Genomic DNA, 8,218 nt, shown 5'->3' with positions numbered 1-8,218 from the left:
AAGCAGTAATGCTCACATTACTGCGTTCGAGGTTCGTTGAGTAAAGGAGCTGGTGAAATTACAGGCACAATGGACTTGTCAATTCATGTCACAGGGTGACGGCGCAGTGGCAGTGCCCCTAAAATCTTTGGGATTTAATGCTCTGAGTGGCACTGCAACTATTATAGATAGGTGTAACGCTACTAGGCGCACAACTTGTTCGTCCCGTCAGTTGGTATTATAGAAAAAAGTATTTAATTTACTTACGTAATTTCAATGTATTTTATTATAGTTTGACTTTTGTGAAATTTTTAAATGTAAAATAAAATAAATAGCCATTCTTGATATTAAAATCTTACAATATATATCGGGAATCATAGTACTGTGATTAAGTATTTTACATTTCAATGATTTTTTTAAAATAAAAAATTCTTATTGAATCGAAGAGAATCTAAACAACTTCTGTTCCTGCCAGTACTCTTCTCGTAGCACCAAGGGTACGCTCGACAATTTCCTCGTCGGGTAATTCACTAGGATTTAATTTAAATTAGTTTTGGCTTGGCTTAATAGCTTCCCCCTTTCCGGCGGGAGAGTAGGGGGACGGTGGCTTCGCTCCATGCTCCAACTGACTTATTCTGGATCGTCTCGGAAATTTCTTATTGACGAATCTACTGTCTAAACGAATATGTGGGCTGTTTTTCAAAGTATTTAATACTTAGTACTATATATATAAGCACATTGCAAATACGAACAATGGCTTCCTATACATTCAAAATTCGAACTCAACTGTGTGCTACTAAATATAAAATTTCAAATCAACGCCTTGTTCACTGTGTAATGACTCTGTTATTCTTTCTATCAAAATAAAGTTATGCCAATACTTTAGTTGCCGAGTTCATCTAATGTCTTTTTAGTCTAAAATTGCAATATGTATTTGTTTTATCAAACAATGTTTCGGTTTTTGGCTTTAGGTTTCGGGCTCTTTACTGGTTCCATGCCTACGAATGAGTGATATAGATGTGTTCAAAAAAACGAAAACATGCGATTTTAGACTAGAAAAAAATTAGTTTATTTTCCAATAGGTTTGTTGCATGTTAATACTTAATGTTTTAATGTTTTGCCACATTTTAATAATAATACGATATTAATTGGTACGACAGTTGGGGAAAAAGTTTTGAACAAGTATGGTATTCTTCTGCTTGTAACCAATATTATTGAGGGTTTATATAGGTAGTGAGTTTAGTTAGAGAAACAGTCTAATCAACATACGTCGTTCATCAGAATCATGGGAGAAGAATATCATACTTGTTTAAGACTTTTTCCCACAATGTTGTACCAAATAATTTTAGATTATTGTTAAAAATATATATTTAGTATTCCATTTGATAAATGTTAGGAAAGAAAGATACATACACAGTGCTGCAGAAATTGATGGATTGTTTTAATAGTTAGCTGCTAAAAATAATAAAGCTCATAATCACCTACAATAGTTTCATAAACAAACGTTTCAGAATAAGCCCCAGTCCGGAATCTGTTTCAGTAAATAGAGACAGCAGCAACGTAAAGAGACTCAACGTAATTATTTGCGCTCGGCTAAACACCGCCAATTACAACAAGACGTGTTAAAGTTTAATGTTCACTCACTTTTATGCGTGTAAAACATGGGCTATGGTGGTAGAATGATACTACCATTTACTGTATAAGTTATTCGTTTTGAAAGAGACATTTAACTGCCTCTGTGGCCGAACAGTTATCATGTTGATCTGTCACGCAGAGGTCCCGGGTTCGATTCCCGAGCAGCGAGAAATATTTATATAGCCCACGCTTATTTTTCTCGTGAGTTTGAGTGTAATTTGTGGTTGTCTATATGTGTGTCCATGGCACCCGCGACACAGGGTTTCCCTAGTGCGGGGCTATGAGTGTATGTGTTATTATTTATTTTTTTAGTTACTTTTTATTGTTAATATTTTATATCGTAAAAAGAGCAACCCTTAGAATTTCTTACTCGATCTTCCCAAGGGAAGCAGATTAAACTTTAGTTTAATCAACGCGACAAGATGAATTTAATGACCTATATAATTTATATAGGTAAGTACAACACACCTATATTTGATGACCTCCGTAGTCAAGAGGCTTGCATACCGGTTTTCATGGTGTCGCCATCTCTAAGGTCCTGGTTTCGATCCCCGGTCGGATCAATGTAGAAATCTAACCTTTCTATATTGTCTCGGGTCTGGGTGTTGTGGTATGGCCGTTGTTTCAGATTTCCATAACAGACGTGGTTTAGTTATTTACTTCAGTTGTTTGCTCTGATGAGCAACGTAGATTTTTTTTTATGATACCAAGTGGCGGAACGAACAAGTCGTGCACCTGGTGGTAAGCGACACGCCTACCCATAACAGTTGCAGTGTCATTCAGAAGATCTTATGGGCACTGCCACTGCGCCCGTCATCCTGAGCTATAAGTTAACAAGTTTTATGTACCTGTAATTTCACCAGCACCCTTACCCTTCAAAATCGGAACGCAGTAATGTGAGCATTACTGCTTGACGGCAGAAATAGGTAAAGTGGCAGTACTTCCCTGGACGAACTGTTATGTACGTATGTGATGTTGTCTAATATTTATTTATATTTGTTTAATGAAATACATTGAATTTCAATAGGAAACATACGCTCACATTGCACCTAAAGATGCCGATTGTTACTCAAGGCGCGCCACACGTAGGAAAGGAATGGAACAACGTGCGGGTAGGCTCCTAGTGCACACAGGGAGTAATTAGTAAAATTTCAGTATCATTTCACTCGCAAAGCAAATAACGTGTAGTATGTAAGTCGAAGATCGGAAAATAATTAATTTTCCCTTTAATTTCACGTTTTTTTGTCCTTTTGGACTGTGAAATTTACCGACCGGTTAGCATTGTTTGCCAAATATCTATGGTTGGACCCAATTGAATATTCGTTTACTAAGAAGACAAATGAAATAAAAACCTCAAATACAGATCGCTCTTGACAACTGACATAGTATTATCTCAAAATTTTCGTTTTTTATATCTCAAAGTTATATTATATTTTATCTCAAAATTGCGCTATATTAATAATTTGTCTCCAAAATTTCGCTTTTTTTGTATGTCATTCGTATACGATTTAATTTTAAAGTGACTGGGCAACACTGTCGCTTTGAAATTCAATAGGTAATATTCATATGTGGTCTGTGGTAATATTTATATAACTTAAAGCAATTTTGAGATAAATAATATCTTAGTTGTACGTGCGTGTACTGCCTTCGTGGCCAAACGGTTATTATGCTGGACTGCCATACAGCCGGGTAAACATTGCATGGCCTACATTTATTTCTCTCGTTAGTTTGGGTGTAATTTATGGTTGTCTATATGTGTGTCCAGTTCATGGCAACCGCGATACAGGGTTGTGTTGCGCTATTATTATTATTTTATTCGATATCTATGTTAACCTCTCGCCTCTCCCAAGGCCTAAAAGACTAATTTTGAATCTTTGAATTGGAGACGCGGTATTCTCGGGCAATGGCAATTATTATTATTATTACAAATTCAAATAATCTTTTTTGCCATTGGTAAAATTTTTACATGAAAACAACGCCATTTTTTAAGCTACTGCTCGTTCACTACGCTGACCTCCCTGAGAAGAACGAGCAAGAAACTCTAGGGATTGCTCCTTTCAAATTTAAACTTAAATGCTATAGAATACATTTTGAATAATATCTGTGTGGAATCTAGACTCTAGTATACTCTAGTAGTCTCTCCACACATCTTTATTTAACACGTAGTCTACAATATTGTAATATGACTTTTCAATTAAAATACTTTTAATGTAAGTTTTAAGCTTAGGAAATGTTAAACTTACTATATGCTCCGGAATCTTATTGTAAAAACGTATACAGTTCCCAATTAAAGAATCGCTTACTTTAGTTAAACGAAATCGTCATACCATAATTTTGGAGTTAGTTGTAAGGTTAATATTATGGACATCTTCCTTCTTAACACAATTATGTATATTTTTACGGCATACAAAATATTTGAGTAAATGTACTGTGATACCATAGTCATGAAAGAAACTCGAGAACCTAAACGGTACACAGAACGAAGACCTCGTTTTTGCAACACAAATACGGTTTGTATATCTGCCGATTTACCCCACATGAGAATCTCGTAGTACATTATACTATAGAAGTAACTAAAGTAAACTAGTCTAGCAGTAGCAACATCGATAAGCTCACGTATTCTACGGACTGCGTATGCAGCAGAGCTTAATCTGCTGGCTAAGGAAGATATATGTGGAAACCATTGAAGTTTACTATCTAAGGTCACTCCCACAAAGACAGCTTTATTGACAAGGTCTAACTTTTTTCCATTTATTTCTTTGATTGGGCTAGTCGATTTTACATTAGGTAATTCAAATTTGACACACTTTGTCTTCTTGGCGTTGAGCAATAAATTGTTAATATTAAACCAATAAACTACCTTTGAAAGGGTATCATTAATATTGTCATAATTAACGTTATGTCTGTGTGTTTTGAAAATCAAGAATGTGTCGTCAGCAAACAATACTATTTCGCAAAGGTCCTTAACAAAGAATGCTAGATGATTAATATAAATGAGAAACAAGAAAGGTCCAAGTATTGAGCGCTGCGGAACACCCATTTTTACCTGAGAACCCAAAGAAGTTACTCCATTTACATATAAAGAAAGGCCCCCAAAAATTGTAATTCTCATATTGATTAAAACTTTACATCTCAAAAAGGACGTCACGGAGCTGGTTTATAAGAGAGATGACTTGAAGATGCTCCACCGACAAGAGTATACTCTTAAGTTTAATTATAATCTCAAAAAGACGTTTCAACTAATTTGGTCTAAATTTATACAACACCCTTTTAATATTTTATTTCGCATTGATCTGCTTGTTTAAAGTTTCTCAATCTAAACATAACTTTGGCTTTTAGCAACAATAAACACAATTTTCTTTCAATTTTAGAATAAATTTAATTTTAAAAAAAGATGCTGGTCGTAAAGAATATGATACTACCTATGATGTAGATTTGGATTTTTTGATATAACTTTGAAATTAAAAAATATGTCGACTGCCAAACAAACTTCAAAATCATCCCTATCAAAAACAGTTTGAAATCAAGGTACACTAACAAAACAACACAAGTGCGGTGATGAGGGATAGGTATAGATTTTCAATGATCATTATTTATTTGCCGTTGTTTTTTTAGCTTTAAAAATATTTTCTCAAAAGAACTTTCTTGGAATTCTTAGCTGCTGTATGTATCGAAACAACATGTTATGGAACTCTTAAGTATGTATATCTAGAGATACAAAATTCCTTTATGCATGTAAACTTTTTGTAATTGTCTATAAAAACCATTTATAAAAATAAGCTACAGTGTTAAATATATTTGATTGGTTTTTATTAATATGCTTTGAAGTTCTACAATCGATCCTTTCCGTTTTAAATTTCACCGAAAATATTGCAACAATATAACATATATATATATATATATATATATATATATATATATATAACATCTCTAACCGGGACTGGTAGCTGTAAAGATATCTAATTAGGTGAATTTCGTCACCTTCACTTCGCTTTCATAGATTTCTCATAGATGGTGCTACGACTAAAAAGACGTTCATTCCGAGGCTTAGTTGGCATAGCGTCTGGCACGGCTTGATAGAAAACGTCGATTCGAATTCGGCCGGATCGAAGAAATTTTTTCTAATTGTTCGATCTATGTATTAATAATCATAACAAATTAGTGGAGTAATTTCACATAAAAAATAATTGAATATCAATTCAATAAAAAAAAAATCTAATAACTTCCTGAATGTGACTTAAAATTTCAAATTCACTACTTCTTATAAAACCAGTAAAGGACACCGTGAAAAGGCTAACTTAAGTAGTCCCTTTAGAATAACGTGTTTCACAGTACTAAGTTAATTTTATTATTGCACTACATCGATCGCTGCAATAATTCTATTAAATTTTAAAAGTAAAAAGTATGAGTAAGCACTTCCAAACATTAAAAAAATTAAACCTTTTACAAAATGGTCAATAAATTCATATTTTTCAAAATACTTTATCAAGATTGACCGTGATTCCTCATGCTTCGTACACAACGAGTATTTCTAGGGGTATGCCACATATTACATATTTCGTTGTATACAGGGTTATTTTTAAAATGCAAACAAACTCGCAGGACTATGTTACTAACATCTTAAACAACAACTTTTGTTCTATGACTTTTTACAAAACATAACAAATTTATCAAAAACAAACTTTTAAGTTTTTTATTTAGTAAAGTAACTAAACGTGTAATCATCCTTTTCGACGATTCCCGACCTGCACACAATAATTTATTACCGTTTAGAGCGATCTATTTAAATCTATTTATTTTTGTATGAAAATATAATCTCAAAAATTAATACAAATCATGGAACAAAAGTTGTTGTTTATAATGTTGTTAATATAGTCCTTCGAGGCTATTACCCTGTATAAAAATATTATGAAATTAGTAAAAATTAAAAATTATTTATAACATTTTGTAGCTAAGGATTCTAAAGTATTATGTCCATAAATATTAAAAAAATAGGAAATAAAACTAAAAAGTAACAATGTGAAATTATTATTATTATTTTTGCTTTTTGCCCGCTTTGAAAAAATAATTTTGTCGTTTACATCCTTTAAAATCAAAGGTCACTCCAGTCTAAAAAAAAACCCAACAAAGTCTGAACAAACTTTCAATGTCTTCTATAACAGACATAATATTACCCAAGACTATCGATAAAGGGGACGCGTTAGATGCAGTGAAGTAGAAACAGATTTTTTATCTTTATTTAAAGAGCTTTGTCACAAAATGCGACTACGCCGCTCTATACATATGTTTTGTAATACATATAATAAAATAGAGAGAGAATTGAAGCAGGTTTAGCCTTAACTTCAAACCTCGGAAAACGTATGAAATCCTCCAACCCGATTGAGGCCAGAGTGGCAGACAATATAAATGGATTGGTGATGTAAAGGTCTTATAGAGACAAGTTAATTATTCGATCTCCAGAATATAAGTGACTATAAATATAGTCCACCTACGTCACAGCATTAGAATGATTTTTTTTCTTTAAATAGCCAATTGTTTACATACAATTTTTTCTTATTCTTAAATATTTCCTACAAAAAAAGTTTTTCACTTTCAGCAATTCTACTAGGGATGTGACTTATCCTGACTCTATGAACAAACCAAATGACCTATATGAAGGGACTACATAGCTTTTAGAAGCACCTGTAATTTCTGATAAAACTATATGTGTTAAACTATCGTTCAGGGTGAAAATATTTGTACCTGCTTTAAACTTTATAAAGTTGAACGATATACTAACTGTCCAGTGTTGTAATGCCACTGAAAAGACAATTATTTATCTTTTATAGGAATTAAACTATTTTTCCGAATCAGGTCAACCGTGACTACCGTAAGAACTCGATATATTTACCTTTTAGTTTTGCAAAAAAAGGAAAGACTTTTGCGGGCACAACATGTCACAAATATTTTATCACAATCAGATAAATAATAACGAAATGCGTACTACATATTCATATTATTATATATATTATAATAAATAATTTAGAAATATTTTGTTTTTATGATTTCAAGTGACGGGACGAACAAGAGGTATATGAAGTTACCATAAATCATCAATCATAACTGCCTGCTTAGCCGAACGGGTACCATGCTGGACTGCCACACACATGTCCCAGGTTCGATTCCCGGGCCGGGATAAATATTTGTATGGCCTACATTTATTTCTCTCGTGGGTTTGGGTGTAATTTGTGGTTGTCTATGTGTGTGTGTGTCCATGGCACCCGCGACCTAGGGTTTCCCCAAGTGCGGGGCTGTGTTGAGTGAGTGCGTTATTATAATTATTATAAAGTTAAGCAGTATAAAAAAGTTTTCGCAATGATGGATATAATATATTCTACATAAGACAAATTTGAGTAAATTATTTAGCTCCGATAATTTTGCTTCAAATATTAATCTTTGTTATTATTACCTCACCTCGTTGGGAACGATATTGTCAATAACGCAATATCCATTCCACTCAATATATTTGTATATGTAGTTCTAGTAAAATGAAATATGTCATTTTTAAATGGAGACCAATTTAATGAAGTTGTGTACCGCCCGATTATCCACCCACCAATTTCTC

The sequence above is a fragment of the Hyposmocoma kahamanoa genome, unplaced genomic scaffold (genome assembly GCF_003589595.1).
Source record: "Hyposmocoma kahamanoa isolate Upper Pololo Valley unplaced genomic scaffold, ASM358959v1 232, whole genome shotgun sequence".
NCBI classification, from domain to species: domain Eukaryota; kingdom Metazoa; phylum Arthropoda; class Insecta; order Lepidoptera; family Cosmopterigidae; genus Hyposmocoma; species Hyposmocoma kahamanoa.
The sequence above is the reverse complement of the archived record's forward strand: the minus strand, read 5'-3'. Positions refer to the sequence as shown.